This window comes from Pinus tabuliformis, chromosome X (genome assembly GCF_031772625.1).
Source record: "Pinus tabuliformis cultivar Carrire ecotype Pingquan chromosome X, CPIR1, whole genome shotgun sequence".
Taxonomy (NCBI): domain Eukaryota; kingdom Viridiplantae; phylum Streptophyta; class Pinopsida; order Pinales; family Pinaceae; genus Pinus; species Pinus tabuliformis.
The window spans coordinates 1737980352-1737994688 of record NC_142308.1 but is presented as its reverse complement, the minus strand read 5'-3'; the positions used below and the strand labels follow the sequence as shown (position 1 = coordinate 1737994688).

Here is a 14337-nt window from a genome sequence, read left to right as displayed (position 1 = left end):
ACGAAACCACAACTGCACAATGATGGCTTCACCAAGGGCGCTTCACAACGCTCAGGTTGTGGTGACTCTCCAACTTGATCTCCACAATCAAAGCCTTCACAACAGCCTCGACCCTTTTTATTCACCAACAGACCCCACGATGGGTGCCAAGCTCGATCCTTTCTCTCCAACTCAATCCATGGTAGGCTCTAGTAGCAAACAACAATGGTTGTGCCTTTGATAAAAACCGCACTGCAATATTCACCTGGTTGGAGGGAATGTTAAAATGGACTCCAAATGTGTAGTTTTACAATAAAAAGGAGTATTTGAGAGTGAATGATGCACGGGACTATAATGTGCGCAGATCCATTGCAGTGCTTGTTTTTGAGCGTGATGCAGTAGTGGAACTTGTGACAACAACAGAGAAATGTAATTTCAACAAGGATATTGATAATCTCTGCATGCACTTTAGAAAGTGAATTTAAAGAGTAAAGAAATCTAGCATCATCCTAAATCAGAGCATCAACGCTATTCCAACTCCAAGTGTCATGAGATTGCTTTAGCTGAGATACTAGAGGTTATACAACAAAACAAGGTCGAGTCTCAAGATCAAATCACAAGCAGATGTAATGACAGGGATCCTCACTTGAGAGGTTTGATCCAACACAACAAAATATGCAGGAGCGCATAGGGGAAGCTCACTACACTTCTGTCGCCAATAGGTTGGTCGATCCAATCGAATCCTCACCTGGAGATGGCAGGCACAACAGGTAAAAATACCTCTGCCTAAACCATATTGGACTTCGTAACAGGTAGAAACACTGCCTCTACTTAATGTTCCATAGCTTCAACACCTCCGCTGACAAAAAAGCCTCTCACTACAAACACTGGAAATATCTTCAGATTAATTCGAAGCCTCTGAATGCTTTAGACTCTCCTGATCCTTGTAGTTATCAAATGACGCGGTTGGTTGATTGTCGAAATCCGCCAAATGGTCAGTGAAACGATTAAACAATACAACAAATGCATTCCACAAAATCCAACAAACCACCACCATCGGTCAATGGCCAGACACACCTCCTCACAACACACAGGTTCATATCTTGCTCTGATACCACATGAAGATTAATCACACAGCCATATCACCATATGCACAACAAATTAACTCACAAAACAATAAACTAGCGGAAAAGGCAGAGAGCCATCATGTGGTCTCTCATGCTCATGTAATTCTCTCTTTTTCAAATAATTTAATAATACATTTAAATACATGAGTAAGTGGTCTTAAGATAGTGTGTCTATCTTAGACTCACTTGGTTGAGACAATTTCTCAACTTACACACTGATTTAGGAGAGCTAGTTGGAGAGAATCTCTCATCCAAACTAGAACCCTTGGTTTGAGGAATTCTCATGATTTTATTTATTTAATTTAATAATTGGATTTATTATTGATTTTTAAGAGAGTGAGGCTAACAGTATGATCGAGAATGCTCTAGTGACTCACATGGATCGAGTCTAAGATGATCTTAGCCATTCATGAGGATTTAATCATGACCATTGAAGCTACAACAAGAGATTATAAGAGCAGATCGATGGGATGAGGAGAGATGCAAGTGAAGGAGCAAGCATCCATGCATTGCGAATTTCCTAGTGCACAATGATTCAGTGAGGGAAGAATTCGAGCCAGTGGAGGAGCATCAGTGATCGAGGGAACAACAGATAGAATTCTAGAGGAATTTCCCAACAGATTTGTAGTGTCATAGAGGCAGGAAAGAGGGAGGCCAAATTGTTCTGTAGAAAAGTCGTCAAGGCAGTGGAAGTGAGCCAGAAATACCAGTGCATGTGCCGGAGAGGGAGTCAATTCAGTTGTTGAAGGCCGAGAGACCACTCGAAAGGAAGAGCGAGTCATTTCCAGTGGCAGAGGGAGGTTAGACGACCCAGTTGGAGGCAGTTTCAAGGGGCGTCCAAACTTGGGTAGGCCAACAGTGTGAGCAGGCCAAAAGGAGGCTGATCGATTTGCCGGAGGATTCCCAGTGGCTCAGTGAGGCATCCAGAATGTTGTACTCATATTTTTAATGCTGCATAATAATAAAATAAACCCTCATTTGTTGCACTAGTTTTCCCTTCGGGGTTTTTCTGGGGACATTAGTCCAAAATAATTGTGTTGATTGTGTGCATGAATTTCTCAGTTCTAGTTTAAGTTTTCTGCATCCTATTTATTTTGTTGTGAAGATTGCAGTAGTGAGCTATTCGTTATTTGTCATTAAATTAATTAACTAAAGACAAATAAACTGCATCAGTTAGAAGAATAATTTCTAGTTGTTATAATCGAGGAATTTTCACATGGTATCAAAGCATGTTTTATCAGATTTGAAGCTTAGAGGGTGGATAGAGTGAGATCGTGTAGTTTGAGTAGCAGATCTGAAGCACTTTCTCCAGATATGCGCAGGCTAGCTAGGCAGTGCATATAGCAAAGTGGCAAAGTTTGATTTCCATATCTAGATTGGTGGAAAAGTGCGAATTGTTTCAGATCTATAGTAGCCGACAGTGGATTTGTTGGAAAGAGAGTTATGTTGGGTAGATCAGTGTTTTTTCAGAGCAATCTATCATATATGGGTGCTGAAATTTGCGGCAGGTGCTGCAGTTGCAGATCTGTGGAGGGAAGGAAGAGAAAAGCACACTGAAGAGAGGAGATTTCCAGGTTTCCAGTTGCAGGAGGCCGTAGCAGACTTGCCAGCTAGAGCAAGTTTCCTAGTTAAGGAACTCTAGGTAGTGAAAGTACTGTAGAAGGATTTCCTGAGGCAAGTAAGGCAGATCTATGCATTCCAGTGAGGGGTGTGAGTAGCAGAAGGAAGGCTGAGTAGGAAGGAGAAGTTTTAGTCTCTAGATTACTTGAGTTTCGCAGAGATGGCCATGTTGTAGCTTATATTGTGTTTGAGGTTTATTTATCAGTTATATCACTATCGAGAGTTCAAACTCAATAAAACTTTTTTATATTCTTTACCCTTCCCGCAAAGTCCAAAAGTAAAAGTATTTTGCTTGTGGTAATTACATGTCGAAAATATATGAAAACACATTTGAATATATATATACCACAAAGCATAAATATATCGGATTTACAAAGGAAACAAGTGTTAAAGTTAAAGGCCCGGACTTGAAATATATATTATGTTGTATAAAGTTTGTCGGGTTCGCTTATCGCAGAGTTTATGTACATTGGTTTCGCCGATTGCGATGAGCGATGGCAGACTGGACCCGAAAGTATATATATGTTGCATTTTATAAGCTTGTCGGGTTTGCGATCATCGCATAGCGTTTATGACTTATGCCGATTGCGATTTGTGATCGCGGGTCGGACCCAAAAGTATATATATTATGTTTTATAATTGCAGCGGGTCCGCGATATCGCATAACTCTTAATATATATATATATATATATGTGTGTGTGTGTGTGTGTGTGTGTGTGGCTATGCCGATTGCGATATGAGTGGGCCAGACCTGAAATGATATATAATGTGTTTAATAACTTTGGTGGGTCCATAAGGCGTCTTATGTATATGTTCACAGCGCCGATTGCAATTTGCGATTGGGTTCCAGACCCGATAGATTTATTAAATTGGGTTAATTCCTTGTCAGATTATTTGTTGGAGGATTGCGAGTGAGGCATCCATATTATTGTACTCAAATTTTTACTGCTTCATAATAATAAAATAAACCCTCATCTGCTGCATCGGTTTTCCCTTCAGGTTTTTTCGGGGACATTAGTCCAAAATGATTGTGTTGATTGTGTGCATGAATTTCTCAGTTCTAGTTTAATATTTCCACAACGTACGTATTTTGTTGTGAAGATTGTAGTAGTGAATTATTTGTTATTTGTCGTTAAATTAATTAATTGAAGACGAATAAGCTGCATTAGTTAGAAGAATAGTTTCCAGATATTGTAATCGAGCAATTTTCACATTAAGGTGATGAGTTAAAAGGTCTATTGTTGGATAGAATACTAGCAAGGCTTAAGATGGCCTAGGTTTTCTATGGTATAGTTCAAATACTTTATACTTGGATATGGTATGGTTTGTTAGATATGCAATAATGAGGCAATCAATGTCATATAGTGGCCAAGAAAAGATCTTGAAATGATATTCAACAACCAAGGAGAAAGATCTTTCAATAGAGGCTAAGTTTAAACTAGGGAATTATTTCCATGGCTGTTTGATATGCATAAACAACAATAAAAAGAGTGACACCAACCCTATTTAGGTGGTATTGGCCATGCAATATGGTAGATTTTGCCTTTAGATCATTTATAGATGCAATTCCTAAAATTTGAGCCACAAACTCAAGTTACACTTATGTGAACAAATCTACCCTAGAAACCCTAGCGGTTGCCCTACCCGTCTAAGAGAGAGAAAAAGGAGTTTTAGTTGATTTTATGGATGGTTAACACACTCCAGATCAATACTTTATCTTACTAGGGTTTAATGGAGTCTTTGGGGTTAAAATTCAATAGAAGGATATTGGAGTAAGGGGTGGTGCTTAGGGCATCTACTTCTAAAACCCTAGCTATTGCTCTTGTGAGCAGAGACATTAAATATAGGTTCTGCACACTAAGAGTTTTCGTATAGGCCTTAGAGAGAACAATTTTATATACAATGATGAGCAAAATTTCAGCAATGATGAAGCATTTAGTCATGGCATAATAGGAACCCTACTAAACATTAAGCATGCAAAATATCAATAATAAGATAATAAACATACAAAATCCTCCACAAAAGGCATTTCCTTCAATCCAAGAACAATGTCTCCATGTAAAAATAACATCCACAAGAAACTTGCATCCATAAAGATCACATCTTGCTCATAGTAGTGAAAAAGACTAGCTCACATTCTCTTGGAGAGGAAAAGAATGTAATGTGTGATGATGGACAAATAAAATGGGGGGATGCTCTATTTATATGAGGTCTATCCCACTCATTCTTACAATAATACAACCTAAGACAACTTATTGACAAGTTTACTTTAAGTGTTACACAAGATAGAGGTTACAAGCCAACCTCATATCTCAAAAACATAACAAAAATGCCATAGATTCCCACACGTGTTAGTGAAATTCCTCTTCAAGCATGACATCATCCTCTAAATGAGCTCTAAATGCCACAAAAAGGTGTCATGTGGGCTAATGAGTGCTCCATACTCCAAGTTGTATCTCCTATATGATGGGAATGCCTCCAAAGTGTCTTTATGTCAACAAATGATGTCCATGGTGCTCAACATCACCCTCCAATATAGAGGGGTGATGTGGCACTCTCTAACTCAAGCGTTGAGGCTCCAAAAGCAATGTCACATGGTTCAAGTTTGAGTTTGAGTTCGACAACGATAAAGTTCGATTCAAATTCGAATTTGTCCATGAGGTTTAAATAAGGTTCGCCATTAGATTCATCCATATACATATTTAAAAATATATAATATATATATTTTTTCCAAGGAAAGAAATCAACCTCCCTCTTAGCTCGAGGGTTAGAGTGGGGTCGTTGGTACCAAGCCAACCACAAGTTTACTCACTTAAGAGCCAATACAACAATATTCATAGGCACAAAGCCATTACAACAATAGTCATAAAGTCATTGTAGCTCATTATGTCTCTAGCGAGGATTTGAACCTGGGTGGGGAAGATAACAACCATTCTACTCAACCACTTGAGACAACCCCAATGTGTGTATGTATATATATATATATATATATATATATGTTGTTAAAATTGGCAACTAGGGCAAAACTTCATGTGGGTCATCTTATTCATGGCTAATAATATTTTTATTAGATTCCTTTCGTCGAGAGGTGTAGGATTGATATAAAGATCATCCTATTCCGATAAGTATTCATGAAGATATGAATTTATTTTGATTATGGAATTATTATCAAGCCGACCTACAACTAATGTAGGCTTAGAAGCCCAACAGTGGCATCTATTCGCACACCAACGTTATGTATAAATATAGGAGGACTTTTCTTCATTTAGACTCACTCATCTCATCACATCTCTCTCTCTCTACTGCTCAGAAAAGAGTCTCTTCTCTACTGCGCAGAAAAGGGTCTCTCTCTCACACATGTGAAGCCGGAAGCTACTGAAACTGACGTGGCAACTGCAGAAGTAAAGTTTGACCTGCGTGGACTAGAAGATCTCCTCATCTGAACTGCGCTGTAGGTTCATCTGAACCTCCTCTGAAAGCCGCAACTTTTGGTGGTGGAATCAAGTCAATCCGACAGACGGTTTGCAAGATATTGATTGCCCTAGTTTGAAGGAAGCTGCTGAAATTGATGCTGCAACTGCAGAAGTAAAGTTTGACCTGTGTGGACTAGAAAATCTCCTCATCTGAACTGCGCTGTAGGTTCATTTGAACCTCCTTTGAAAGCCGCAACTTTTGGTCGTGGAATCAAGCCGATCCGACGGTGTTTGTGAGATATCATTTGCCCTAGTTTGATGATGAAGCCGCTCTAGGGTTTGGTACTGCTGATATAAATCAGATTTATTGTACTATTTCTCTCTGCTGAATTATTGAAGATAAAAGAAGATTTGATCAAATGGTTTCCCCACACATTGTGGGGTTTGTCCCTGGCTAGCCGCCACATCTTGTGTCTCTTGTCTTGGCTTGTTTTCTGTCGATCGTTTAATGTTCTATCTGCACTTTACTTTATGTACATATGATTGCTAATCTGTGGAATATAATAAGAAAAAGAAGTAAACTGTTATAAGCATAGAACATACCATATCTTAACATGGTATCAGAGATGAGGTGAAGACAAAGTCCGAGCAAGAGCAAGAGCAATCACCGAAGAGAAGGTTGGCAAGGCTATCCTAAAAGAACGATGGGGTCCTCAACACTCTTTCTTGCTGAAGACATGCTCCCTGAGAAAGCTGACTATCACGGATGGAAGATGTCTATCGATCTAACCCTTGAGGATCAAGGAGTGTTGGATCATGTGAGAGGCAATATCATTGAGCCTCCATCAAATGCACCTCCTGCTGCCAGGAACAAATGGAAGAACGGAGAAATTAAAGCGAAGAAGATCATTCGAGACTCTATCGACAAGCGCTTGGTGGCATACATCTCTGAACTGGACACCTCCAAGGAAATCTACGATAGACTGGTGAGTATATTTAAAGTTAATAATGCAAATCAAGTTTTGTTTCTTAGAAATAAGTTGAGAGAAATCAGGAAGGGTAAAGATGAGAGTATGCAAGCATACTTCTTAAGAATCACCGAGATCAAGAACGATCTCCTATCTATTGGGGAGACTATTACTGACAGAGAAATGGCACTCACGACTCTTGGAGGATTACCATCCGAATGGTACGTGTTCAAGACTACTCTTCTGAACAATAATGTAATTCCTGGTTTCGAGGAATTAATGGCTAGATGCATTCAAGAAGAAACAAGGGAAGAAGAGCAAGAAATGCCCATGCCTAAAGGTCCTCCTGCTGCTTTTTCTTCTCATGCTAAGAAAAGAAATAATTCTGGGACTAAATCAAAAGGAAAAGCTGGACCTAAGGGTGGAAGAAAAGGATGATGTTACATCTGCAATAAAGCAGGTCACTATGCAAGGGAGTGCCCTGATAGAAAGGACTCACACCGGGATGATGATCAAAATCCCTCTGATGGCAATCAAAGGAATGACAAATTGAATAGCAAAGGTAAAAGGAATGCTGGAAATCAAGGAAGAGGACAACCATTCAAGAAGACTAGAAATTCCAAATGTATTAAATGCACCTGACCTCAAAAAGAACCTGGTGTCCATCTTAGCAATGGAAGACAAAGGCTACAAGGTAACCTTCAGTGATGGCAAGGTATGTGTATAAAAAAAAATAATGTTAAAGATGCCTTTACTCTTGGGTTTCATGTTGTTCATTATATCAGGTCGATGAAAGTCCGCTAGGTGTCATGTCTTATGACACATCTCTTTAGTCCGAACTTTGGCATCGGAGGTTTGCCCACCTTCATTATAAAGCTCTACTCGGTGTAAGACAAATGGTAACAGGGATGCTCGAATTCCAAGTAGAGAAAGAAGGTGTATGTCTAGGATGTGCCGAAGGAAAGCTCAAAAGGGGACCATTCCCCTCAAGCCTAAGCAAGACCTCCGATATATTACAGTTGGCTCACTCAGGCATACCTGAGGTTGGCATGAAGAGGGAGACTACTACACCACATACTCCAGAGCAGAATGGTGTGGCGGAAAGGAATAACCGTACGATTGTGGAAGCTGTCCAGGCCATGCTACATGATCAAAGACTTTCGAAGTTTCTATGGGCTGAAACTACAAACACCGTCGTATATGTACAAAATCGATGCCCTCATCAAGCATTGGGATCCAAGACTCTTGAAGAAATGTTCACCGCCGGTCAAAGGGAAGTCGTGATTAGTCATGATGTCACGTTTGACGAAGATATGGCTCTTAGCAAGGTGGACAATCTTCTGACATTGAGGAGCTCTCAAGAAGCCGACACCAGGGAATCGGAAGAAAAGGATGATGAATCAATTCCTGATGTAAAAGAACCCATGGATCCGATTGATCCTCATCCACATGAGCCTTCCTCTTCTAGGAAGAGGCCTTCATGGCTTAGGGGGTTACTTGATGATGCTGAAGGACATGCTGCACCCTGAGGAACCTTCCGTCAAAGTAAGAAACCTAACAGGTATCAGGGATACCTGACCATCATGAGCACGATCATACAAAATGAGCCTTCATCATTCTCAGATGTCGTCAAGCATAAAGTATGGAAGGATGCTATGACCATAGAATATGAGTCTATTATGGAGAATGATGTCTGGGAAGTAGTTCCCAGACCCCGGACAAGACAATTGTTACTTTGAAATGGCTTTACAAGATAGAGCATGCAGCAGATGGAAGTACAGGAAGTATAAGGCTTGTTTTGTTGCTCATGGTTTCTCCCAGAAGGAAGGTATAGACTATGATGAGATATTTGCACTTGTTGCCAGATATACGACCATCCCCTTGATCATAGCCCTTGTGGCTTCACAAGGATGGAACCTACATCAGATGGATGTCAAGACCGCATTCTTGCACGATTCAATCAAGGAAGAGGTCTATGTGGAGGAACCCGAAGGATTTGAGATTTATGATTGAAAATCTCACGTATACAAGTTGAAGAAGGCTCTCTATGGGCTGAAGCAAGCACCCCGATCATGGTATGAGAGGATCGATAGCTACTTGATGAAGCTGGGATTCACTAGGAGTGAAGCCGATCCTAACCTTTACTTTAAGGTTAAAGATGACAAGCCTCTCATACTGGCATTGTATGTGGATGACCTCTTTCTAACCGGTGCAGACCCTCTCATTCACAAATGTAAGAGGGAGTTGGCTTCTGAATTTGAAATGAAGGGCCAAGGACTTGAAGTATGGCAGAAGCCAAGGGAAATTTTCTTATCTCAAGGAAAATATGTGGTGAAGATTTTGAAAAGATTTGGTATGGTGGACTGCAAGCCTTTGACTACCTCGAGGATCTTAACTTTCAGAAGTTATATGGTAGTGATGTCGAACCAGATTTGGGAAATGCCTCCGAGTTTCAAAAGCTCATTCGCGTTGATGTTCTTGGTGAACCTCCGTCCGAACATATGTTTTGCAGTTAGCATTGTGAGCTCATATTTGGTTGAGTCTCACTAGATTGGTGCCGAGAATCTTCTGAGATGTCTTCAAGACACAATCTCTCATGGATTGAGATACACTGCTGGAAATATGAAACTGCATGAATATTCGAATGCTGATTAGGCAGGTAATGTGGAGGATCACTGGAGCACTTTTAGTGCTGTTTCTCTTGGATTCTGCTTCGATATAATGGATGAGCAGGAAGCAGAAGTCGGTTGCCATAAGCACCGCCGAGACCGGATACATATCTACGAGTATGAACTTGTATGAAGTTGCCTGGTTGGGGAAGCTCTTCAGTGAGCTGTTTGAACACATACCACTGTGATTCTCTGTAACAACCAGAGGTGGGATTCGATTATTGAGGAATCCTGTATTCGTCGATTGCTCCAGCAGATAGACATCATCTGGGATATGGTAAGTCGATGAGCAAGGAGGCTCCATCGCATTAAGATGATGTACAGGTTGATACACCTTGTCAAAGCCCCGAGGAAAGATCTAATCTGTGATTTTCCCAAATGACTTGGAGTCGTTAAGAAACCCTTGTACAAGGGTCCTGCATGTTGCATACATTGAGCTCTGGGAGCTCTGAGGGCTTGCGGTTCTTACTGGAGCAACATATGACCACAGGGTGACTCACCCTCCCCTGGTGATGCGCACTGGAACAAGATGATTCGCTCTCTTGTGGGACAAGATGATTCGTTCTCTTGTGGAACTGGATGATTCACTCTCCTGTGTAGCAGGATGATTAGTTCTCCTGTGAGGCCTAGATTGATGTGTTCTACATGGCGATTGTAGCAGGATTGGTGTGTTCTCATGTGAGGCTTGGATTGATGTGTTCTCCATGACGATTGTAGCAGGATTGATGTGTTCTCCTGTGAGGCCTAGATTGATGTGTTCTCCATGGCAGCCTGGATTGATGTGTTCTCCATGGCGATTGTAGCAGGATTGATGTGTTCTCCTGTGAGGACAGGATTGATTAGCTCCCCTGTCGAGGCATCCTACCCATGTAGTCTGGGACTCATGGGAAGTACCTCTCATCTGATCAATGAGAAGGGAAATGAAGTTAGGGACCATAGTAGTACCGATGGATGCATCGTTGTATCTACCATACTCCCTACGCTAGATGACCTCCATTGATCTGGGACCAGTGGTAGGAGTTGTACCATACTATGACACTGACTTCGGGTCGGTTGAGACTGGCCTGGGACCAGTGGTACATACTCTGAGACTGACTTCATGTCAGTGCAGTACTGGTCTGGGACCAGTGAGAGTGGTACATACTATGACGCTGTGTTGGGTCCCTATAATACTAATGATTACCCCATTACTATTGTAGTTATACCCCTTATTTATATTGTTGTGCCCCTATTACCCCCATATTGTTATTTCTGTGCCCCTTAGAATCCCTCTATTGTTATTTTTGTGGCTTTATATTATTATTGTTAGGTCGGCTGGATTATATTGTGACTCCTTAGACTCCTATATATAGAAAGGAGGTTTTGTCATTTGTATCATCCAAGAATTGTTCATTTATGTAATGTAAAGGAGGTTGCCCCCTCGAAGAGGCTAAATTCTAAGGCGTTGATCTTTCTTTTCTATCTTTTCTTGCGCTGGTTTCATAACATTTGGTATCAGAGCTTTGGATTCTAGGGTTTCGCTGCTCCAAACAGGTCATCGTGGCATTTTTGCTATAACTTTTTTTCTGTGACGTTTCAGAAGTCGCAAAAAAAACCCATTTGAGAAGACATCGCGCTGAACCTTGGGTCCAAATTTCAGAGTATTTCGCGTGATATTTTCGGAGATATGATCTGAGGAAGTTGGTCTTTTTGCAGACTCCTGAATTACATTCAAAACAGGTGACCTGGGGAAAATCGTCATAACTTTCTTTCTGAGCATTGGATTGAAATTTCGTAAGAAGGTACAGAAAGAGGACGGACTGTTGTTTTCTTGTATATATTTTTCAGAGTCAAAGGCTGGAACAGTGACATGTGGCACTTCATACAAGTTCGCTCTACTGAACTAGTCTATAATCAGGTCACTGCGGGAGATTGTGCATAACTCTTTCTTGGAGAATCCAATTTGGATCAGACTAGTGGCATTGGAAAGAGGACATAGAAGGCTACTACAGGTCACAGTTTCAGAACTGGATGATTCGAAATTACAGAGATACATCAGATTCAATATCAGGCTTCTACAAAGTAAAAAAAAGGTGTGTAGTTTTTTTTTTAATTTTTGCATAAGCTTGGTTTGAAGGAATTCAAAGGGCATAGTAAAGCATTATTATCGGTAACTGATGCCCGAGGAAAGAAAATGCAAACACCTAGTAAGGAACCTGAAAGCTCTAGCATGACTCATGAAGAAGAGGAAGAAATGCTAAATGATATATCAAAATTACAAGAACAAGTGCAACAAATGTCACGCTCACAAAAGCTAACAGATGCTAAGATAAATGGCGTGGAATCTAAGATAAATAGCGTGGAATCTAAGATAAAGGGCATGGAAGCTAAGATGGATGATCTGAAGACAGATTTGAGGACAGATTTGAAGACAGACATGGCAGATTTGAAGACAGATTTGACAAATTTTCTACAAGAAATACTTACTAATGGTGAAAAGGTTGTAAAGGAAACTCATGATGTGAACAAAAGAAATGTTAATCATGATTCCATAGACTCTAATGTTGGATCGAAGACCCACCATATTCCAAAAATCGATATGAGGAAGTTTGATGGCAAGGATCCCGCCACATGGATATTACAGATGGAGCAGTTCTTCGATCTCAATAATGTGCAAAACACACAAAAGGTACGTATGGCAACTTTATATTTGGAACCAAATCAGTTTGTATGGTATCAATGGCTTTGCTCTCGTAAACAATTTATCACTTGGGCAATTTTTACGGATGAATTGATAGCACATTATGAGGATACAAAAAGCAACACATTTTTTAGCCAATTGATAAGTCTCAAACAAAAGGGTTCAATAATGGAGCACATTGAGGAGTTCCAAAAATTGAACATAAGGGTAAAAGATATTCCAGAGGAGCATAGGATTGATGTGTTCATAGGGTCTTTAAAGGATAATATCCAACATGATGTGCGCCTTTGGGAACCTGATTCATTAGAGAAGGCATTCAGGTTAGCAAGAAAAATGGAAAGCAAAATTATGGCAACTAGGAAGCATACCATTCACAACTATAAAGACGGAAGTGTTGTTGCCCATAGTCTTCCACAACCTATAAGGTTGACACCACAACAATTGGAAGAAAAAAGAGCAAAAGGGCTTTGTTACAATTGTGATAGCAAATACACAAAAGGTCATAAGTGTGCTTAGAAGAAATTATTCTACATAGATTGTGAAAGGAAGAAGAAAAGGAACAAGAAAGGTCAAAAGAAGAGGATATATTCCAGGAACAAAGCCTAGATGAAGAACAAATAAATCCTACCATATCTTGTAATGCATTGGCGGGAATTACCACTCCTCAAACCATCAAGATAGAAGGACAAATCAAGAAGAAAAAGGTAATAGTGTTGATTGATTCAGGAAGCACCCACAATTTTATTCATTGTAGGGTAGCAAAAGAATTGAATTGCTTCCTATATCCAGCACTAGAGTGTCAAGTGATGATTGCAAATGGAGAAACAATAAATTGTTCTGGAAAGTGCCATAATATCAAGCTATCCATGGGAGAATATGTATTGACTAGCCCAATGCTTTCCATTCCAATGGGAGGTGTTGATGTTGTACTAGGAGTCCAATGGCTACAATCCTTGGGTACAATAGCTTTTAATTTTCAAGAACTTTTCATGAAATTTTCTGTGGAAGGAAAGGAAGTTGAATTAAGGGGTATTGCAGGGAAACCAGGAAAGATAATCAGCTCTAATGGCATGACAAAGCTTCTAAAAAAGGAGCAAAGAGGTGTAATTGCACAATTATGTTCGCTAGATGTTTCCACATTGGAATCATCTATTTCTCCAGATCTCCAAAAAGTCCTGGACAATCATTCCAAGGTATTTGAGACTCCCAAAGGTCTCCCACCTATGCGTGATCATGATCATGCTATTCATCTGATTCCAGGAAGTGTTCCTCCAAACATCAGGCCGTATAGATATCCATATGTCCAAAAAAGTGAAATTGAACGTATGGTTGCAGAAATGCTAGAGGCTGGTATAATTCAACCGAGTCAAAGTTCTTTCTCAGCTCCAGTAGTATTGGTGCACAAGAAGGATGGATCATGGCGCATGTGTCCAGATTATAGGGAGCTCAACAAGCTCACTATTAAAGATAAGTTCCCCATTCCTGTCATTGATGAATTACTGGATGAATTGCATGGATCAATTTACTTCACCAAGTTGGATCTTCGTTCGGGATATCATCAAATCAGAATGAAGATTGAAGACATTCCGAAAACAGCATTTAGAACTCATGAGGGTCATTATGAATTTTTGGTCATGCCTTTTGGCCTTACCAATGCACCTTCAACATTTCAAGGTTTGATGAATTCAATTTTCAAACCATTCCTTAGAAAATTTGTGTTAGTATTTTTTGATGATATACTAATCTACAACAAGTCTTGGAAGGATCATGTTGAACATGTTGACAAGGTGCTACAACTATTGGAGGAGAAACAATTATATGCAAAAAAATCCAAATGTTTCTTTGGAGTCCAGGAGGTGGAATATTTGGGTCATATTGTAT

The 14337-nt window shown here is 40.1% G+C and overlaps 1 protein-coding gene and 1 pseudogene across 2 annotated transcripts in view; one reads left to right on the top strand and one right to left on the bottom strand.

Annotated features, from left to right (window-relative positions):
• The window catches only part of EMB2423 (telomere length regulation TEL2 family protein), a 254412-nt gene that overhangs the window by 128371 nt on the left and 111704 nt on the right, over positions 1 to 14337 (top strand). The gene's annotated exons all lie outside the window — the stretch shown is intronic.
• LOC149146741 (2-Cys peroxiredoxin BAS1, chloroplastic pseudogene) overlaps positions 1 to 14337 on the bottom strand; it is a 36018-nt pseudogene that overhangs the window by 911 nt on the left and 20770 nt on the right.